Genomic DNA, 16503 nt, shown 5'->3' with positions numbered 1-16503 from the left:
TCCCTCTGCCTCTTTTCACTCTCTTTCATCAGTCTGAGGAAGGTTGCTGACCTGAGGTGTCACCTGTCCATTCCACTTGCAGTCAGGCAGATTGTGCCTGAACTGCTGAATGCCTCCAACACTTTGTCTTTGGACAGAGCCAAGTTCCCTGGTTGTAGTTGGCTCCTGTTACAGGGAAAGTAGAGTTTAATATTTTTGACTGAATCTCTGGGGGGGTTGGGTTTTTCCAGGTATTTTTAACCCTCTGTACACCACTGAATGTTTGTTTATATCTAACGTTTAAATATCCATGTGGAGAGTAAGACATCGGGCAACAAGGTTGGGAGAACACTTGTGAAATATAATGGGTATTTGATGTAACTGGGGTGTTGCTGGGCTTGTAAATTGTGTCAGTGCTGGAGCAACTCGATGGGTGCAGCAACATCGCTGGAGAACATGGGTTGGTAATTCTGGATTGGGACTCTTCAGACCTTAATCTCTTAAGGTAGTCTAAATATATTCGACTACATTAATATTGGTCCAACCTGCAGGAGTCCTGACTGCAGAAACACGATGGTCCTGGTTGGAGATGCATCTCCAGGCATTGTCCACATGTCCAAGTTATTTTACCTTGAGGACTAGAATCTTCTCACCCGGGACTGTCCGACCTACTGAGTTACTCCAGCACTTTGTCTAATTGTAGAGAAGGACGTTGGAACATTTCAAACATTAAAATGTTATGTTAAATTGATTTTTCAGCATCAAGTTTCTAACCCCCTTCAGTTTAATTGGATAAAAGTGTTCAATTATTGATGGCTTTTCCAAATTTGTTTCTTCAACATCGAGGAGCTCGCAGTCTCTGGTAGAGACCGATGTCGGGAAGCTCCAAAGAACGCAAAAGGTTCGACTAGACCCCGAGTGAGCTGGGATTCAACCCTCCGATGCAGGACCCTCGACACGGACGGCCCGACCGCCGGCTACGGGAGTCAAGATCGTCCCATCAATGGAAGGCTCGAGGCGCCAGACCATGGGAGACCAAAGAAGGGAAGAGTTTGAACTTTGTGTTCTGTTGCTTTTTATTGGTATGAGTGTCTGGTAAATGAAATTCCTCGTGTTGCAAAGCATACTTTTTTAGCACCACGAGTCACCCCATGTTTGAATCGTGAGTAAATACACAGTGCTGGAGGAACTTGGTGGGTTTGACAACCCCTGAAGGATTGGACAGATGACTAATCGGGTCGGGAGCTCTTAGTCTGAAATACGGGGGAGAGCTGGAAATGAGGTGGGGGTTGGGCACTGCCTGACAAGTGATGGGTGGATTACAGGTGAGTGGGTGATGGGCAAATGGATGGAGTAAGTGCCAAAGGCTGAAGGTGAAGGTGATCAAACATGTTGGATAAGGACAAGAACTGTGAAATGTCAAACCAGGGTGAGGTGGGTTTGGAAGGTAAAAGGGAAATATGGGACAGTTGAGAGATGAGCATACTTCCCTTCATTAACTGAGTAATAACTAAATAACAATAACTAAATAACCATAACTAAATAACTATTAACTAAATAGTAATAACTAAATAATAACTAAATACCACCAAATAGGAATAACGAAGTAATACCAACTAACTAGTCCTTGTACGCTCATCTCTCAACCAGGAGTTCCATATTCCCTCTATCCCTTCATATTTCCGTTCTCTCCTTATTTGGCATTTTGTCCCTTTCACCTTGAGCCTTTGGCACTCACTCCACCCATATGTTCATCCCTCCTCACATGTACCACCTATTTCCTTGCTGGCTTTGTCCTGCGTGCCTCTGCCTCTTTTCACTCTCTTTCATCAGTCTGAGGAAGGTTGCTGACCTGAGGTGTCATCTGTCCATTCTACTTGCAGTCAGGTAGATTGTGCCTGAACTGCTGAATGCCTCCAGCACTTTGCCTTTGGGCAGAGCCATGTTCCCTGGTTAGGGCCAGGGTTAGGGGTTAGGGTCAGGGTTAGGGTCAGGGTCAGGGTTTAGGTTCAGGGGTCAGGGTCTAGGGTCAAGGTTTAGGGTCAGGGTTTAGGGTCAGGGTTAGGGTTAGGTTGTGATTTATCGGACAGTGGGAAACATGCCCTCTGATGCTTATCGATCTCCTCCTGGGTTAGGTTTTCACCATGTACTGTCACTTGGTATTTGGCCCACGGTTTCATCACCCTTGTCCAAATCTACTTGCCTTACACTTGCCCTTCCATGGATTTGTGGGAGTCAGTCAGGATCCACCCTAGGGTTAGAGGGTTAGAGGGTTAGAGGGTTAGGGTGTTGGGGTTAGGGTGTTGGTGTTAGGGTGTTGGTGTTAGGGTTAGGGTGTTAGGGTTAGAGTGTTAGGGTTATTGTAGAGAAGGACGTAGGAACATTTCAAACATTAAAATGTTATGTTAAATTGATTTTTCAGCATCAAGCCTACCTGGATTATGTCTTTATGGATGTCATTGGAGATAAGGTACGTATTTCTAACCCTCTTCAGTTTAATGGGATAAATATGTTCAATTATTGATGGCTTTTCCAAATTTGTTTCTTCAACATCGAGGAGCTAGCAGTCTCTGGTAGAGACCGATGGCGAGAAGCTCCAAAGAACGCAAAAGGTTCGACTAGACCCCGAGTGAGCTGGGATTCAACACAGATGGCCCAACCGCTGGCTACGGGAGTCAAGATCGTCCTATCAACGTAAAGCTCGAGGCCCCAGACCACGGGAGGCCTAAGAAGGGAAGAGTTTGAACTTTGTGTTCTGTTGCTTTTTATTGGCATGAGTGTCTGGTAAATGAAATTCCTCGTGTTGCAAACATACTTTATTTGCAACATGAGCCACCCCATGCTTGAATCGTGAGTAAATACACAGTGCTGGAGGACCTTGGTGGGTTTGACAACCTCTGAAGGATTGGACAGATGACTAATCGGGTCGGGAGTCTGAAATACGGGGGAGAGCTGGAAATGAGGTGGGGGTTGGGCACTGCCTGACAAGTGATGGGTGGATTACAGGTGAGTGGGTGATGGGCAAATGGATGGAGTAAGTGCCAAAGGCTGAAGGTGGAAGTGATCAAACATGTTGGATAAGGACAAGAACTGTGAAATGTCAAACCAGGGTGAGGTAGGGTGAGGTGGTTAGGCTAATCCAACCGGAAGGTAAAAGGGAAATATGAGACAGTTGAGAGATGAGCATACTTCCCTTCATTAACTGAGTAATAACTAAATAGCATTATCTAAATAATAATAACTAAGTAATAACTAAATACAACCAAATAGTAATAACTAAGTAATAACAACTAGCTAGTCCTTTCTTGTACGCTCATCTCTCAAACAGTCCCATATTCCCTCTTTCCCTTCCACCCATCTCTCGTAGTTTCATATTTCCGTTCTTTCCTTATTTGGCATGTTGTCCCTATCACCTTGAGACTTTGGCATTCACTCCATCCATATGCTCATCACGCCTCACGTGTACCACCTATTTACTTGTTGGCTTTGTCCTGCGTCCCTCTGCCTCTTTTCACTCTCTTTCATCAGTCTGAGGAAGGTTGCTGACCTGAGGTGTCCCCTAACCCTAACCCTAACCCTAACCCTAACCTGTCCATTCCACTTGCAGTCAGGCAGATTGTGCCTGAACTGCTGAATGCCTCCAACACTTTGTCTTTGGACAGAGCCAAGTTCCCTGGTTGTAGTTGGCTCCTGTTACAGGGAAAGTAGAGTTTAATATTTTTGACTGAATCTCTGGGGGGGTTGGGTTTTTCCAGGTACACCACTGAATGTTTGTTTATATCTAACGTTTAAATATCCATGTGGAGAGTAAGACATCGGGCAACAAGGTTGGGAGAACACTTGTGAAATATAATGGGTATTTGATGTAACTGGGGTGTTGCTGGGCTTGTAAATTGTGTCAGTGCTGGAGCAACTCGATGGGTTAGGGTTAGGGTTAGGGTTAGGGTTGGGGTTAGGGGTTAGGGGTTAGGGTTAGGGTTAGGGGTTAGGGGTTAGGGGTTAGGGGTTAGGGTTAGGGTTAGGGTTAGGGGTTAGGGGTTAGGGGTTAGGGTTAGGGGTTAGGGGTTAGGGGTTAGGGTTAGGGTTAGGGTTAGGGTTAGGGTTAGGGTTAGGTTGTGATTTATCGGACAGTGGGAAACATGCCCTCTGGTGCTTATTGATCTCCTCCTGGGGATTCCTTTTCACCATGTACTGTCACTTGGTATTTGGCCCACGGTTTCATCACCCTTGCCCAAATCTACTTGCCTTACACTTGCCCTTCCATAGATTTGTGGGAGTCAGTCAGGATCCACCCTAGGTTTGAGTTTATGCAAGGTTTAGGCCATTAGGCTCTTTCGTCTGTAGCGCTTCAATCCATAGTCTCTCTGCTCTCTTCCGTCTCCCTATTGTCCAATTTATGTTTGTTTCCAGGCCCATGATCTCCAGGGACTGGATCCCATGTTGCTGGAAGTGTCTGCTAATGGGTATGGATTGGTCCCCCCTTGTGATGTTGCTGATGTGTCCTGTCAGTCTCACTCTGATGCTGTTGCCTGTCTCGCCTATGTACAGTAAGTTGCACTCTTTACATCTAATTGCATACACCACATTCTTTTGCTCACAGGTTATCCTCTGCGCTATCTGGCCTCTCTTCCCTGTTACACTGTTCTCTATATTTTTGGCTATTACTAAGTGGGTGCAGGCCCCACACCGTCTCTGCCCACAGTCTGGGGCTGTGTGTAGACTTGTACTGACCAGGATGTCCTTCAGATTTTTAGCCCTCTTGTATGCTGACATTACCTTGTACCCCTTTAGTGTGGCAAATCCCCTTTGGAATTGTTCAAACCGGCCCTTGACTATTTTGTGAGCCTGGACAGCCATGTTGCCATACCTTGTTATTAGTGGCAAGTTCAATGTCGTCCCCGGCCTAGGTCTGGGCGCTTGTTTGCTTTTTAGAAAATCTGACTTAATGTGTCTTAATTTACGTTTGCAGTAACCCCTCTGTCTGAGGGCGGTGAAGAGGGTGCTTGTGGCCTGGTTGAAATCCTCCTCCCTAGTACATATACGGTGGAAGCGGGTCAGTTGTGACTTAACGATACCCCTGAAGGTGTGTTTTGGGTGGTGGCTCGTGGTGTGTAGGAGGGTGTGTGTGTCTGTGGGTTTGAAGAAGACTTTGGTAGCTAGTTTGTGGTCTTGGGTATCTGATGGTAGTTTAAAGACAGTGGTGTCGAGGAAGTCCACCCTCTGCTGGCTGGTCACGGCCTTTACCTTGATGGATGGGTGATGGGCATTGAGTATGTCAATAAACTCCTGTAGTTCCCCCTCTGAGTGTGTCCACACTCCCCAAATGTCATCTAGGAATCTGTAGTAGCACATTGGACGCTTCGGACATTTGTGGAAAACTGTCTCCTCCCATTCTGCCATGTATATGTTGGCATAAGCTGGGGCAAACTTCTTCCCCATTGCTGTACCTTTGACTTGTAAATAGAACTCCCCGTTAAATTCAAAGTCATTCTTAGTCAAACCCAGATCCAGTAGTTTAATTAGGGCCTCGTCTGGTCTCTCTGGGTCAGGATTTCTCTGTAGGATGTTTTTAACTGCCTGTATCCCCCTGTCTGTCTCTATGTTTGTGTACAGGCTTTCCACATCCATGGTGAAGAGTATTGCGTTGGGTGGTATGTTGAGGGAGTTAACTATTCGGGTGAAGTGGTAGGTGTCTCTGATGTAGCTGGGATGTTGTTGTCCCAACGGGTTAAGGTAGTGGTCAATGTATTCTGCTACCCCATAGGATTCGCTACTGCAATCTGATACTATGGGCCTACCTGGTGGTATTTCTCCAGGCACTGTCCACGTGTCTGGGTTTTTGTGTATCTTTGGGAGCATGTAGAATTTCCTCGCCCTGGGTTGTGCTCCTGTCAAGTATTCTACTTGTTTGGCTAGGATGTATCCTGATCTCTTAAGCTCCTCCAAAATGTCCCCTATTTCCTTTTGTGTTTCTTTATATATGGGCTCATCTAACTTAGTGTAGTGTTCTATCTTGTTCAGTTGTCTATGTGCCTCGAAGAGGTACTGTTGTCTGTCCATGATGACTATACTGCTCCCCTTGTCTGCCGGTTTGATCACTATCTCGTTGTTCTCCTTCAGCTCTGTCAAGGCCTGCCTCTCTTTTCTGGTGATGTTAGACTTATCTTTCGTTGTAGGCATATCCTCAATGGCTGATGCTGTCTCTGTTATAAATTCTGTTATCTCCCTCGGGACATCCTCGTCGTCTGGGGACCATCCTGTGAGTGGCCTGAAGGGTATGGTTTCGGCAGGTTCTGCGTCACTGAAGTAGTGTATTAACTTAATGGATCGATAGAATCTGTGTAGGTCACCCTGCACTTGTTCCTTGTGGGTTTTGGGAGTAGGGACGAAGGTGAGGCCTCTGTTCAGTACCCTCTCTTGGGTTTCGGTAAGGGAAAATGTCCGAGAAAGGTTGACAATTGTTTTCCCTAGTTGTGGGCCCTGCCTCTCTTGGCATGATGTCTCTAACAGTTTAAATGCTTCATCCACTCTCTGACCATGGTTCTGCCTGTGGGTTCTGTCCAGTGGACGTGGTCTGGGAGAACTTTAAACTGGCTGGTGGGAATTGTGGGAATGTGTTTCTTGGTGTGTATGTAGTCATTAACTTGTCTGAGTGTGTCCTGCTCTGATGCTGGGAGCGACAGGCTGAAGTTGATCATAGGGATCCATATGCTGGCATTAGGGAATTTACGACTGGCCATCCTGATTAGTGCTTGGAGTTGTTTGATGGCAGTCTGTGGTCTTTGTTCCTTATTATTAATGCCAAATGAGAGAATGACTTTTTGAGTTTCTGGACATTGGCTCAATTTGTCCAGAATGGAAGTTCCATGAATGAATTTAGCTCCTGGGTAGCTGTCCAATTGTATGTTATTGTTGGAGAATTTGGGGATCTTGGAAATGTTGGAATCTCCAATTATTAAAATAGGTTTACTGGGTTGTAGTTTCCAGGTAACATTTTTGTGACTTGTGTTTGGGTGTCGGGTAACTTCAGCCAGTCGCTTCCCTGGACCATTCCTTCTGTGCTGCTGGAATTCATCCTGTGAGTTACTACATGTGTCTAAAGTCCTCTGGTGCTGCGTGCAGGCCCTACGTGCTGGTCTGACCCTCTGTGCTGGGACCCCGTGTGCTGGAATGGAAAGGGAAGGTGTTGCAGTACCGGACATGTTTACCTGTGGCACCGCGGTCGTGACATCCCTTCCGGCGGTCGCTGTGGTCGGTTCGGTCTCGTCCCGGGAGGGTCTGCGCTCGGCCCGTGGTCTCTGGGAGAGAGGGCCGTGGGTGCCCTGGCGTGAGCAGAGGCTCCGGTAGATAAGGGAGGACGTGCTGGGGGAATCAGAGAGTGCGGGTCGTGTCCAGTCTGCCAACCACGTCCCGGTCGCGGACCGGAAGTGGGCCGGGGGCTCGCGGACCGGGGAGCGCGGCTGGACCTGGGCCTGGTCCTGTTGCTGGGGTCGCAACACCACAATCTGGGGGCTAGTAGGTAGACGCACCGGGGTGGTGGGGGGGGTTATGTCGGGGCTGGCGGTAGCGCAGGCGTGGGTGGCGCGGCCGCGGGGAGCGGGGCCACGGGGAACGGAGCGGGGTGCGCTCGGGATGGGGCGTGATGTAGCCCAAGCCGTGCGGGGCCGCTCGATCTGGTTTTCCTGTGAAATGGTAAACAAGTCTTGCGGGATATGTACCGCTACATTAGATATTACCGCCGCTGGCCTGGGGGTCTGGAAATCCCGCAAGCTGCTGCGCTGTTCCGGCCCAGTCTCTGAGGTCAGGTTCAAAACTCGATGTCTAAGGTCCTCCATTCTGATTTTAAATTTATCTCCCAAATTTCTCTTATTCCAGATTAGGGCCTTGGTGACAGCCTCCTGCACACGATCAGTGGGCTGGCCCTGGCGGTATTCATCATCCAAATATTCCAGACTGTTTTGGTAATGTTCAATTAAAATTTGCCTAGTGTGTTTAGCCCAGGTTTCAGCATTAGAAGCCAATTTCTTTAATGTTTCCTGGGTGGGATTTGCTGGTTTCACAAAGTGTGTTAATATATTTGCTTGCCTAGTGAGACCCCTGGGGGGTGTATTCCGTCCTTTTAGAACTCCTAGATGGTGTAGAGCCTGGGCCATTTTATAAATAACTCTCACCGCAACTGCAAAGGAATCCCTCGGTCTCGGTGGATTCCTGCGCTGGTTGCAATTCCCCCCATTACTGTTGTTAAGCAATCTCCCTTCCCCCTCTCCCCTCTGCATGTTACAACTCATTTCTGGTTTAGTAGATTATGCTGCAATGCTAACACAGTCAAATCTAAGCATCAATTATCTCTAGTGTCGTACGGTTAAACACCAAGGTGCTCACCAAATCTTTGGTTCTTTCCAGCTCGCGGAGACCGCTTGCCGAACTCTTCCCGACTGGGCAACGATTTTCCAGTTTCGCTATCTCTGTAGCTTCTTCAGGGAAAGAGATCTAATTCTCATCGGTTAGGGTTTTTAAGGGGTAGGTTGATGTTCCTCCCTTTCTGGGTGGAGCTTCCCATGTGCTCGGTCCTAGGACCGGTCACTTTGGTTGGGCTCTACCTGTTCTTTGTTTGGACTGGTCGGTCCACTTCCATTGTTTGTAATGTTACCAAATGTATCTGGTATCTTGTATCATTTGCTGCTAGTGTTTTCAGCCTCTCTTGATCAATAAATGTCCAAATTCCTCTTGTCCACTATCATGTTTTGCAAGTCCTTAAGTTATGTATGTGCTCTGCCAACCTGTTTGTAGTCTGTGTGGCGTCAAAGGCTCTTCTGGGTAGGGGGTCCTGGCTGGGATAGGGGTGGGTATGGTGTTGTGGACGTGTCGGGGTCTCTTCCCTCTCTTTTGTAGCCTGTCTGGTTTATGGGGGAGTTTGGTAGGTTCTTCGTATACTAGCTGCTGGGGGGGGGGGGGGGGGGGGGTGGTTTCTCTGGGTTCGGGTGTTTTTTTTTGGGGTTGTTTGGTGGGGATTCTGTGGGGTCTGTTGTAAGGTTTAGGTTGGGGGGGGGGGAAAGAATTTGGGGGGATGTTTTGGGTTGTTCGGGGTGTTTTGTTATGGTGATTCATTGGGGTCTGCTGTTAGGGTTAGGTTGTAGGGCGGGGGGGGGGGGGTTTATCAGTTGTTTGGGGGGATGTTTTGGTTTGTTTGGGGGTGTTTTTAGGGCTGTTTGGGGTGATTCGGTGGGGTCTGCTATTAGGTTTGGGGTGGGGGGGGGTTTGTTATCAGTCGTATGGGGGGGATGTTTTGGGTTATTCGGGGTGTTTTATTAGGGTTTGGGGTGATTCAGTGGCGTCTGCTGTTAGGTTTAGGTTGTAGGGTTGGGGGGGTTTTGGTTGTTTTGGGGGCTGTTTTGGGTTGTTTGGGGTGTAGGTCCTTCGTATATTGGCTGCTGGCGGGGGGGGCCTTTGGGTTTGGGTGTATTTTTTTGGGGTTGTTGGTGCGGATTCAGTGGGGTCTGTTGTAAGGTTTAAGTTGTGGGGGGGGAAGGAATTGGGGGGATGTTTTGGGTTCGGGGCGTTTTGTTAGGGTGATTCAATGGGGTCTGCTGTTAGAGTTAGGTTGTAGGGTGGGGGGGGTTTATCAGTTGTTTGGGGGGATGTTTTGGGTGTTCGGGGTGTTTTTAGGGTTGTTTGGGGTGATTCGGTGGGGTCTGCTGTTAGGTTTAGGTTGTAGGGTGGGGGGGTTTAGTTGTTTGGGGGCTATTTTGGGTTGTTTGGGGTGTAGGTTCTTCGTATACTGGCTGCTAGGGGGGTCTCTGGGTTTGGGTGTATTTTTGGAGGGGTTTTTGTGGGGATTCAGTGGGGTCTGTTGTAAGGTTTAAGTTGTGGGGGGGGAGGAATTGGGGGGATGTTTTGGGTTGTTCGGGGTGTTTTATTAGGGTTTGGGGTGATTCAGTGGTGTCTGCTGTTAGGTTTAGGTTGTAGGGAGGGGGGGGTGTTAGTTGTTTGGGGGGCTGTTTTGGGTTGTTTGGGGTGTTTTCCTTGTTGTTTGGGGTGTTTCAGTGGGGTCTGCCGGGGGAGCTATCCGTGGTTTGGGTTAGGGTTATCATGGGGTGAGCTGTGATTATCCTCTCCTGTCTGACCCTCATTTGACTCCCTCTCTGGTTCTCCCTGCCTCCCTATCCTAGTTTTATAGTGTCCCTCACTTCCCTACTATGATTATTAGAGTCCATTCTATCTAGGTTGGTACTGTTAACTCCATCATCCCCCCCTTGGATTGGGTTTCACCCTCCTGACTCCGTCTGTACCTTGTTTTGCCGCCTGGTCCCTCTGCGGTTTTGATTTGCCTGAGTGATGAAGCCCGTGTCACTGTAAAGGTTAGGTTGTGATTTATCGGACAGTGGGAAACATGCCCTCTGGTGCTTATTGATCTCCTCCTGGGGATTCCTTTTCACCATGTACTGTCACTTGGTATTTGGCCCACGGTTTCATCACCCTTGCCCAAATCTACTTGCCTTACACTTGCCCTTCCATAGATTTGTGGGAGTCAGTCAGGATCCACCCTAGGTTTGAGTTTATGCAAGGTTTAGGCCATTAGGCTCTTTCGTCTGTAGCGCTTCAATCCATAGTCTCTCTGCTCTCTTCCGTCTCCCTATTGTCCAATTTATGTTTGTTTCCAGGCCCATGATCTCCAGGGACTGGATCCCATGTTGCTGGAAGTGTCTGCTAATGGGTATGGATTGGTCCCCCCTTGTGATGTTGCTGATGTGTCCTGTCAGTCTCACTCTGATGCTGTTGCCTGTCTCGCCTATGTACAGTAAGTTGCACTCTTTACATCTAATTGCATACACCACATTCTTTTGCTCACAGGTTATCCTCTGCGCTATCTGGCCTCTCTTCCCTGTTACACTGTTCTCTATATTTTTGGCTATTACTAAGTGGGTGCAGGCCCCACACCGTCTCTGCCCACAGTCTGGGGCTGTGTGTAGACTTGTACTGACCAGGATGTCCTTCAGATTTTTAGCCCTCTTGTATGCTGACATTACCTTGTACCCCTTTAGTGTGGCAAATCCCCTTTGGAATTGTTCAAACCGGCCCTTGACTATTTTGTGAGCCTGGACAGCCATGTTGCCATACCTTGTTATTAGTGGCAAGTTCAATGTCGTCCCCGGCCTAGGTCTGGGCGCTTGTTTGCTTTTTAGAAAATCTGACTTAATGTGTCTTAATTTACGTTTGCAGTAACCCCTCTGTCTGAGGGCGGTGAAGAGGGTGCTTGTGGCCTGGTTGAAATCCTCCTCCCTAGTACATATACGGTGGAAGCGGGTCAGTTGTGACTTAACGATACCCCTGAAGGTGTGTTTTGGGTGGTGGCTCGTGGTGTGTAGGAGGGTGTGTGTGTCTGTGGGTTTGAAGAAGACTTTGGTAGCTAGTTTGTGGTCTTGGGTATCTGATGGTAGTTTAAAGACAGTGGTGTCGAGGAAGTCCACCCTCTGCTGGCTGGTCACGGCCTTTACCTTGATGGATGGGTGATGGGCATTGAGTATGTCAATAAACTCCTGTAGTTCCCCCTCTGAGTGTGTCCACACTCCCCAAATGTCATCTAGGAATCTGTAGTAGCACATTGGACGCTTCGGACATTTGTGGAAAACTGTCTCCTCCCATTCTGCCATGTATATGTTGGCATAAGCTGGGGCAAACTTCTTCCCCATTGCTGTACCTTTGACTTGTAAATAGAACTCCCCGTTAAATTCAAAGTCATTCTTAGTCAAACCCAGATCCAGTAGTTTAATTAGGGCCTCGTCTGGTCTCTCTGGGTCAGGATTTCTCTGTAGGATGTTTTTAACTGCCTGTATCCCCCTGTCTGTCTCTATGTTTGTGTACAGGCTTTCCACATCCATGGTGAAGAGTATTGCGTTGGGTGGTATGTTGAGGGAGTTAACTATTCGGGTGAAGTGGTAGGTGTCTCTGATGTAGCTGGGATGTTGTTGTCCCAACGGGTTAAGGTAGTGGTCAATGTATTCTGCTACCCCATAGGATTCGCTACTGCAATCTGATACTATGGGCCTACCTGGTGGTATTTCTCCAGGCACTGTCCACGTGTCTGGGTTTTTGTGTATCTTTGGGAGCATGTAGAATTTCCTCGCCCTGGGTTGTGCTCCTGTCAAGTATTCTACTTGTTTGGCTAGGATGTATCCTGATCTCTTAAGCTCCTCCAAATGTCCCCTATTTCCTTTTGTGTTTCTTTATATATGGGCTCATCTAACTTAGTGTAGTGTTCTATCTTGTTCAGTTGTCTATGTGCCTCGAAGAGGTACTGTTGTCTGTCCATGATGACTATACTGCTCCCCTTGTCTGCCGGTTTGATCACTATCTCGTTGTTCTCCTTCAGCTCTGTCAAGGCCTGCCTCTCTTTTCTGGTGATGTTAGACTTATCTTTCGTTGTAGGCATATCCTCAATGGCTGATGCTGTCTCTGTTATAAATTCTGTTATCTCCCTCGGGACATCCTCGTCGTCTGGGGACCATCCTGTGAGTGGCCTGAAGGGTATGGTTTCGGCAGGTTCTGCGTCACTGAAGTAGTGTATTAACTTAATGGATCGATAGAATCTGTGTAGGTCACCCTGCACTTGTTCCTTGTGGGTTTTGGGAGTAGGGACGAAGGTGAGGCCTCTGTTCAGTACCCTCTCTAGGGTTTTGGTAAGGGAAAATGTCCGAGAAAGGTTGACAATTGTTTTCCCTAGTTGTGGGCCCTGCCTCTCTTGGCATGATGTCTCTAACAGTTTAAATGCTTCATCCACTCTCTGACCATGGTTCTGCCTGTGGGTTCTGTCCAGTGGACGTGGTCTGGGAGAACTTTAAACTGGCTGGTGGGAATTGTGGGAATGTGTTTCTTGGTGTGTATGTAGTCATTAACTTGTCTGAGTGTGTCCTGCTCTGATGCTGGGAGCGACAGGCTGAAGTTGATCATAGGGATCCATATGCTGGCATTAGGGAATTTACGACTGGCCATCCTGATTAGTGCTTGGAGTTGTTTGATGGCAGTCTGTGGTCTTTGTTCCTTATTATTAATGCCAAATGAGAGAATGACTTTTGAGTTTCTGGACATTGGCTCAATTTGTCCAGAATGGAAGTTCCATGAATGAATTTAGCTCCTGGGTAGCTGTCCAATTGTATGTTATTGTTGGAGAATTTGGGGATCTTGGAAATGTTGGAATCTCCAATTATTAAAATAGGTTTACTGGGTTGTAGTTTCCAGGTAACATTTTTGTGACTTGTGTTTGGGTGTCGGGTAACTTCAGCCAGTCGCTTCCCTGGACCATTCCTTCTGTGCTGCTGGAATTCATCCTGTGAGTTACTACATGTGTCTAAAGTCCTCTGGTGCTGCGTGCAGGCCCTACGTGCTGGTCTGACCCTCTGTGCTGGGACCCCGTGTGCTGGAATGGAAAGGGAAGGTGTTGCAGTACCGGACATGTTTACCTGTGGCACCGCGGTCGTGACATCCCTTCCGGCGGTCGCTGTGGTCGGTTCGGTCTCGTCCCGGGAGGGTCTGCGCTCGGCCCGTGGTCTCTGGGAGAGAGGCCGTGGGTGCCCTGGCGTGAGCAGAGGCTCCGGTAGATAAGGGAGGACGTGCTGGGGGAATCAGAGAGTGCGGGTCGTGTCCAGTCTGCCAACCACGTCCCGGTCGCGGACCGGAAGTGGGCCGGGGGCTCGCGGACCGGGGAGCGCGGCTGGACCTGGGCCTGGTCCTGTTGCTGGGGTCGCAACACCACAATCTGGGGGCTAGTAGGTAGACGCACCGGGGTGGTGGGGGGGGTTATGTCGGGGCTGGCGGTAGCGCAGGCGTGGGTGGCGCGGCCGCGGGGAGCGGGGCCACGGGGAACGGAGCGGGGTGCGCTCGGGATGGGGCGTGATGTAGCCAAGCCGTGCGGGGGCCGCTCGATCTGGTTTTCCTGTGAAATGGTAAACAAGTCTTGCGGGATATGTACCGCTACATTAGATATTACCGCCGCTGGCCTGGGGGTCTGGAAATCCCGCAAGCTGCTGCGCTGTTCCGGCCCAGTCTCTGAGGTCAGGTTCAAAACTCGATGTCTAAGGTCCTCCATTCTGATTTTAAATTTATCTCCCAAATTTCTCTTATTCCAGATTAGGGCCTTGGTGACAGCCTCCTGCACACGATCAGTGGGCTGGCCCTGGCGGTATTCATCATCCAAATATTCCAGACTGTTTTGGTAATGTTCAATTAAAATTTGCCTAGTGTGTTTAGCCCAGGTTTCAGCATTAGAAGCCAATTTCTTTAATGTTTCCTGGGTGGGATTTGCTGGTTTCACAAAGTGTGTTAATATATTTGCTTGCCTAGTGAGACCCCTGGGGGGTGTATTCCGTCCTTTTAGAACTCCTAGATGGTGTAGAGCCTGGGCCATTTTATAAATAACTCTCACCGCAACTGCAAAGGAATCCCTCGGTCTCGGTGGATTCCTGCGCTGGTTGCAATTCCCCCCATTACTGTTGTTAAGCAATCTCCCTTCCCCCTCTCCCCTCTGCATGTTACAACTCATTTCTGGTTTAGTAGATTATGCTGCAATGCTAACACAGTCAAATCTAAGCATCAATTATCTCTAGTGTCGTACGGTTAAACACCAAGGTGCTCACCAAATCTTTGGTTCTTTCCAGCTCGCGGAGACCGCTTGCCGAACTCTTCCCGACTGGGCAACGATTTTCCAGTTTCGCTATCTCTGTAGCTTCTTCAGGGAAAGAGATCTAATTCTCATCGGTTAGGGTTTTTAAGGGGTAGGTTGATGTTCCTCCCTTTCTGGGTGGAGCTTCCCATGTGCTCGGTCCTAGGACCGGTCACTTTGGTTGGGCTCTACCTGTTCTTTGTTTGGACTGGTCGGTCCACTTCCATTGTTTGTAATGTTATCAAATGTATCTGGTATCTTGTATCATTTGCTGCTAGTGTTTTCAGCCTCTCTTGATCAATAAATGTCCAAATTCCTCTTGTCCACTATCATGTTTTGCAAGTCCTTAAGTTATGTATGTGCTCTGCCAACCTGTTTGTAGTCTGTGTGGCGTCAAAGGCTCTTCTGGGTAGGGGGTCCTGGCTGGGATAGGGGTGGGTATGGTGTTGTGGACGTGTCGGGGTCTCTTCCCTCTCTTTTGTAGCCTGTCTGGTTTATGGGGGAGTTGGTAGGTTCTTCGTATACTAGCTGCTGGGGGGGGGGGGGGGGGGGGGGTTTCTCTGGGTTCGGGTGTATTTTTTGGGGGTTGTTTGGTGGGGATTCAGTGGGGTCTGTTGTAAGGTTTAGGTTGGGGGGGGGGAAAGAATTTGGGGGGATGTTTTGGGTTGTTCGGGGTGTTTTGTTATGGTGATTCATTGGGGTCTGCTGTTAGGGTTAGGTTGTAGGGCGGGGGGGGGGGTTTATCAGTTGTTTGGGGGGTGTTTTGGTTTGTTTGGGGGTGTTTTAGGGCTGTTTGGGGTGATTCGGTGGGGTCTGCTATTAGGTTTGGGGGTGGGGGGGGGTTTGTTATCAGTCGTATGGGGGGGATGTTTTGGGTTATTCGGGGTGTTTTGTTATGGTGATTCAGTGGCGTCTGCTGTTAGGTTTAGGTTGTAGGGTTGGGGGGGTTTTGGTTGTTTTGGGGGCTGTTTTGGGTTGTTTGGGGTGTAGGTCCTTCGTATATTGGCTGCTGGCGGGGGGGGCCTTTGGGTTTGGGTGTATTTTTTTGGGGTTGTTTGGTGGGGATTCAGTGGGGTCTGTTGTAAGGTTTAAGTTGTGGGGGGGGAAGGAATTGGGGGGATGTTTTGGGTTCGGGGCGTTTTGTTAGGGTGATTCAATGGGGTCTGCTGTTAGAGTTAGGTTGTAGGGTGGGGGGGGGTTTATCAGTTGTTTGGGGGGATGTTTTGGGTTGTTCGGGGTGTTTTTAGGGTTGTTTGGGGTGATTCGGTGGGGTCTGCTGTTAGGTTTAGGTTGTAGGGTGGGGGGGGTTTAGTTGTTTGGGGGCTATTTTGGGTTGTTTGGGGTGTAGGTTCTTCGTATACTGGCTGCTAGGGGGGGTCTCTGGGTTTGGGTGTATTTTTGGGAGGGGTTTTTGTGGGGATTCAGTGGGGTCTGTTGTAAGGTTTAAGTTGTGGGGGGGGAGGAATTGGGGGGGATGTTTTGGGTTGTTCGGGGTGTTTTATTAGGGTTTGGGGTGATTCAGTGGTGTCTGCTGTTAGGTTTAGGTTGTAGGGAGGGGGGGGTGTTAGTTGTTTGGGGGGGCTGTTTGGGTTGTTTGGGGTGTTTTCCTTGTTGTTTGGGGTGTTTCAGTGGGGTCTGCCGGGGGAGCTATCCGTGGTTTGGGTTAGGGTTATCATGGGGTGAGCTGTGATTATCCTCTCCTGTCTGACCCTCATTTGACTCCCTCTCTGGTTCTCCCTGCCTCCCTATCCTAGTTTTATAGTGTCCCTCACTTCCCTACTATGATTATTAGAGTCCATTCTATCTAGGTTGGTACTGTTAACTCCATCATCCCCCCCTTGGATTGGGTTTCACCCTCCTGACTCGTC

At 48.8% G+C, this 16503-nt stretch overlaps 1 long non-coding RNA gene across 2 annotated transcripts; it reads left to right on the top strand.

Moving 5' to 3' along the window:
• Positions 1-7221: 7221 nt before the first annotated feature.
• On the top strand, positions 7222-14964 carry LOC116970215. Of its 2 annotated transcripts, XR_004411066.1 has the most exons (5): positions 7222-7322; positions 7855-7940; positions 8383-8499; positions 14108-14188; positions 14631-14964. It is a non-coding gene; the product is annotated as an uncharacterized LOC116970215 (long non-coding RNA). The 2 variants fall into 2 exon arrangements; XR_004411065.1 differs by lacking the exon at positions 7222-7322 and having other exon boundaries at positions 7735-7940.
• Positions 14965-16503: the final 1539 nt, after the last annotated feature.

The sequence above is a fragment of the Amblyraja radiata genome, unplaced genomic scaffold (genome assembly GCF_010909765.2).
Source record: "Amblyraja radiata isolate CabotCenter1 unplaced genomic scaffold, sAmbRad1.1.pri scaffold_647_ctg1, whole genome shotgun sequence".
In the NCBI taxonomy this organism is placed as follows: Eukaryota; Metazoa; Chordata; class Chondrichthyes; order Rajiformes; family Rajidae; genus Amblyraja; species Amblyraja radiata.
The sequence above is the reverse complement of the archived record's forward strand: the minus strand, read 5'-3'. Positions and strand labels throughout refer to the sequence as shown.